Source organism: Vulpes lagopus, chromosome 8 (assembly GCF_018345385.1).
Source record: "Vulpes lagopus strain Blue_001 chromosome 8, ASM1834538v1, whole genome shotgun sequence".
Lineage (NCBI taxonomy): Eukaryota > Metazoa > Chordata > Mammalia > Carnivora > Canidae > Vulpes > Vulpes lagopus.
Window position 1 is genome coordinate 59896812 of NC_054831.1, and position 5813 is coordinate 59902624.

The 5813-nt window shown below is 39.5% G+C and overlaps 1 pseudogene; it reads right to left on the reverse strand.

Annotated features, from left to right (window-relative positions):
* Nucleotides 1–4236: 4236 nt before the first annotated feature.
* On the reverse strand, nucleotides 4237–5391 carry LOC121497735 (annotated as a pseudogene).
* Nucleotides 5392–5813: the final 422 nt, after the last annotated feature.

The following is a 5813-nucleotide window of genomic DNA, read 5'->3' on the forward strand; positions in this document are numbered from 1 at the left end:
CACTAGTGATATGAAGAAAGTAAGTGGTGGAGTATGGATTCAAACTCCTCGGTGGGTACTGGCCTATAACTTACTTAAGATTCTCTTAGATTCCATTTTGATTCAGACATAAAAGAGGAACAAATACTAGGGCACATGGGAGCCTCAGTCAGTTAAGCATTTGACTGATTTCAGCTCAGGTCATGATCTCAGGGTTGTGAGATCAAGCCCCATGTCGGGTTCTGCACTGGGAGTGGAGCCTGCTTCAGATTCTCTCTCTCTGTCTCTTCCTCTGTTCTAAAAAACAAAAATGGAAAAACAAGTAATTAGACATCCTGTTTATTACCTTATAGCCTCATGGTCTGTGCACTCATGTATTTAGAGATAAGCCCATTACAAATGATAAAGATGTGACCTACATATACTACAGGCATTCAGGGATATGCATGAACTACATAACTCACTGGAAAAGATGTGTGTGTTCAGAAAAAAAGTAATTGTGTACTATACACAACTAACTCCTTGATTTTAAATGTTTGCATGTTGTACTCTAAGTCACCCTGTGTCATGATACAATCCCATCTCCTTCCTTATGATGCTTACCCAGTAATTGGCAACTATTTATAATGTTTTGAGTAATAACAATAAAGTAATTCTTTGCAATTGAATTTGACCCTTTGAAAAGGTATATTGGAGAGAAAATATGTTGAATTTATTTTATTAATCAAAATTTTTATTTAGGTAACTGTAAACAGGAAAATTCATGTAGTTATAAATACCTCCTCCCACTGTCTGATGACTTTTCTGCGTTACAGGCAGCTTGGCTCCGTAATGGCAGTCCCTCAACTCCTATATTCTCTGTCTCCTATGCTTTATTCACTAGTAGGTAAAGTTAGTACCTATGACAAGACTCCTTGTCACCTCCTATGTACACAAATTGCTCCAGTGTTCCCCAACTCTATGTCCCTATGTATCTCTCTTATTCTATTAATTAAAAAAAGTTCTCTATATTACTATTTTCATTTCCCTGCGTTTGCACTGGCAACAACCACTGCAGTCGGATTTAGCCCCTACTCTTCCACTGAAAATGCTCTCAATAAGATCAAAAGGTGGTACAATTGTCTTCTATAACTCCATCTCTTTTAGCATTTGACACTCTTGACTTTGCTCCCCATGCTTTCAAATGTGAATTTGGTGACACAATTCTCCATTTGTTCAGCCTTTACCTTTCTGGGCCCTCCTTCTTATTCTCACCAATGCATTCATATCTCAGTGCTGAAGAGAACAAAGACTGATTTCTCAGTTAGGATGTATAATCATTGTTTGTCTCATTCTCTTCAGGTAGCCAGGCAGTCAAGGCAGTCTCTCTGAAGCATGCAGGTCACAGTGGCAGAGGGAAAAGTGAGTCCTGCAAAGAATAAACTGGACATGAAAGCTTCTGCCATTTCACTTCTGCCACCTGTCATTGGCCAAAGCTAGTCACATGAGTGAGCCTGACTCCCACTGGGCAGGGAAATGCAATCCTCGTTCTGGGAGTGGAGAGAAAACATACAGTAGTGGGGAATACCACCACCACCAAGCTCTTTTTTTTGTCCACTGACTTATTATTGGTGTTTCCTGCCCTAGGTCTCTTTTCTTATGTGTCTGATCCTTATGGTAGAGTTTATCCAGAGTCAGGGTTTGGAATTGTCCTAGAAGCTGATAAATCTAAAAACTCTACCTACAATCTTCATCTCTTTTCTGAATCTCTGTCACTTTGTCCAAGTGTGTATCCATCCACGTTTTACAAATCCCGGAGATAACTCCTAGGGTTGTGTGGAAGGATGAGAAAGGAGGATGAGACTGAGATAGAGATGGGCAGGAAGGAAATGGGAAGATTCCAAGGTAATACAAATAAAGGTTCATATGTTTGGCAGGTTCACTTATTAGTTGGTTGTTTTATTATAATACTTCTGTTTATCTGTAAAATGGTCATAATAATAATTCCTACTTCATAGGATGGTTCTGAGGACTGAGTTCTTATACATAAAATGCAAAGAATGATGATTGGCTTGTATAATCATTTTTTACCTCAGAGTTTTGGCATGAGAGGAAGCATGTTATTTATTCTAACTCTCTACTTCTACAGATGAGAAAAATGAGGTCAAGAAAACGCAAAGACTGGCACAAAGTTGACAGCTAGCAATTGGTTGTACCAGCTCTAGCATTCAGCTTTCCCAACGTTCCACTCAACCACATTTCATGGATACCATATTGCCATTTTTTTTTAACGTGAACTATAAAAATTCAAAGGCAGGAATGCAAACCAATGTTATTCAGTCATAGTATAGATTTTCTTCAGACTACTCCATTGTTAGAATCTGAAATGTCTCATTATAAGTGCTACTCCATAGAAGAGTCATGTGCTGGAGAGTTTGCACTCTTGAGAGAAGCCAAGATCTTGTGGCAGGATTTGGTCTATTGGTTTAATTTGGAAACTTGCACATAATTGTCTAGTATCCTACAAATTAAAGTGGAATTACTTTCAGTTCCTAAGAGTACTATGTGAAATCAAATTATATTACATTACTATTGCTGTACCTATCCTTAAAAATATTCTTTTTAAAAAAATATCAATATACGGAAAAATTCAGAACTAGTCAAATGCAGGCAAAGCTTCTGTTTGTTACAAACAGAAAAGAATGTCTTGAATGTAATTAGTTGTTTGGGTGAATCTTTTTTTGCTGCTGTGACCGACTGTCCATTATATCTGTGTCCATTATGTAATTTAAGATCAGTGGTATGTGAAGAATGAGGCAAATGCCAAGGTTGGGAGAGAAACCCAAGTTATTCTGTTAACCAAATATATCTTAAAATACTTTTAATTTTTCAAGAACCTACTAATCTCTGCATACTTGGCTTTGTAATGTTATAAAATCAAAAGGCTTTGTTCAACTAAAATATATACTTCATAGGGAAAAAAAGATTTTCCTCCCAGAAATACTTTATTTAAAAATTCTGTGTTGAGAAGATTTCACAGAAATCTATAGAGACTCAAGATCAAGAAATACAGACCTAATAAGTTATTTAACTAAATACTATAACATAGGGGAAGACTCGTGAGCTTAGGAATCTGTTAGCAAAACTGCTAGCAAACTTGCCCAATTTTAACCATGGAGGAAGACATTATCTTCATTATGTTAGTCAGGAAACAGCACCACAATACAGACACTATCTTTGTTGTCTCAGGCTGTTTTTCATAAAAAGAACCTTTAAAAGACAGTCTGGGAAAAAAGTTGCCACTAGAAGTATGGAAAACCCATGGAGAATTGTCATCAAACAAGTTCATTTCTTTTTATTGCTGTGGAGTATTCCATGGAATGGATACACACTGTATTATTTATCCATTTGTCAGTTGAGCATTTGAGTTGTTTGTTTTTTGGTTTGGCTAATAAAACTATTCTAAACGTTCATGTATAATTGTTGTGTAGATATATGTTTCATTTGTCTTGGTAAGCATATAGGTATGGGATTTCTGTGTTATATAGTAAACACGTATTTAATTTTTTGAGAAAGTTCCAAAATATTTTACAAAGTAGTTCTCATTTTGCACTTCCAATAGCAAAATACAAGATTTTTACTTTTTCCACATCTAAGTCAGCACTTGAATTTAAACCCCTTTATGTATGAACTGGTATCTCATTGTGGTTTTAATTTGAATTGTTAGGGAATAACACTGTTGGATACTTTTTAAGTTATTTGTGATATTTTTTTTTTACCAACTTTTGTTAAATTTTCATTCAGATCTTTCTTTTTAGAATCTAGTTGTCTTCTTGACATTGAGTTGTAATTGTTGACAAGGACTCTCTTTGACCAAATTTCAGACAGAATCTTCTAGCTTCATTTTTGTTTTGTTTTGTTTTTCTTTTTTTTTTTTTTAATTTTGATCTGTTTCATACATTAGATTTGTTTGAAGAACAGCTTCCCATGTTTAAACATTTGGTGAAAAAAGAACCCCTAGACCAGTTGGCCTCTAAAATGCTATCATCCTATAGGTCCTGTGTTCATCTAATTGGTGCTCCTACCTGGTACGGACTCCCGCTTGCTTCTGGAGAATACAGCAGAAGGTGCTATGAAAAGAGGGAGGAACGTGGGCTCAGCAAGTGTCCCACCCTGTACTCTTCTTTGTACACACAGAATGGAACAGTGCTCCCAGCAGGGTGGCTTCTAGGTAAGTTTCCCTCTTCTCCATGAGCTGCAGCCCCTAGCCCCTAGCCCCTAGCCCCATGCCTGCGCACTCAGGAGCCCCCTGTCATGAACCAATACCCACAATGTGGTCTGTTGACCACATCCAATGTCATAGGAGTCTGTGTTGCACTCCCACCACTCTTCCAGCCTGTCATTTAAGAAGCCAATCTTAAGAATGCTCTCCAAACCTGGAACTCCATCAGCCATAATGAGGTCCCCCATGGAGTCTCCCAGCCAGAGGATATTGGTTTTGCTCTGAAGCTGCTGGAAGTACCAGGAGTTCTCACAAATGGAGCTGTTCTGTTGTGTGTGCATATGAGCTGGCCCTTGAATCCCTGTAGGAAACTTTCTTTCTCAAAGTCCATGTAATTAGATACATTGTGGATGATGGGGTGGAACACTCATCTGTTGGATGATCTCCTCCAGGATATCACCAATGCCTGCAGAAAAAATGAAAAGGGGAATGTTATTTTGGTAGCGGGTATTGAAGAACGTCTTACATCCCTTCCTAAGCATTTCATTGGGCTCTTTAACCACCTAGACTATCTGAAACTTCTGAATTTTTGCTGGCATGGGAGATCATGTGCTTTGGTTCACCAATCCACCATAGGAAGTAACTTCTTTATGATGGTCCAGTGTGGGTGATTCTCAACTGGGTAATAACGGTGAGGGAGCCTTTTGAGCTCATTCCAAGACTGCTCACTGGTGATCTTGCTGCTATCTAGAATGTTGAAAGAAGTCCATCACTTTCCATTACATGCAAACCTGCTCAAGGTCATGTCAAAATTATAAATGACCTGTAAGCTGTCTCCTCTGCTCCTGCAGAGGGAGCCCATGATCTCTTGCACCTGCCCAGGGTGGGTGCAATCAGGACACTGGCCTTCATCAGGGTGTTCTCTTGACCTGAGACCAGAGAAAAACACTAGCCCCAGCTGCCCAATGGGCCCAGAGGGAGCTCAGGGTGTCTCAGCAGCCCTGTGAGGCCTGGATGCAGGGGTCGAGAGGGGGGATAGAGGGGGCTCCAGCCTGGCTTAGAGCACCTACTGGTTGGGGTGGCATGGCAGGGTCCAGGTGGTCTGCTGGGGACCTTGGAGTGCCCCAGAGATTCGGCCTGCCCCTGACACTTCCTCTGACCTCACTTCTTCTGCCATAGCGCTCCTGGCTCTCTTTCTGATTGGGCCTCATCCTTGGGCCCTGTCTTCAGCCCTCACAGTCCAGTTGGGGCAAGAATGTTGCTAAATTAGTTGACAGAGAATCCTCTATCTTTGATATCTGATCACCCTTGATATCTAATCAAATTCCTCACTCTCCATTCTGGTGTCTAAGCCCTAGGCCTGCCTTCAGCAAGAATCTTGTACATACAAGATGGTCTTAAAACAATTTAGCAAGAATACCCCTACGCTTAAATCCCTTCATAAGTGATTTTCAATCCACCAACCCCTTCACCTGCTTGATGTCTGTAAGTCCCCAGCTATCTTTGCTGTATTTATTTAGATTTGGGCCAGATTTCTGTTAGTTGTGATAATCCTAACACCACTTGAAATAGTTCTGAACAAAGTCTTCCCTACTGTTTTAACAAGTAGCAGAATAATTTTTAACAATATTTT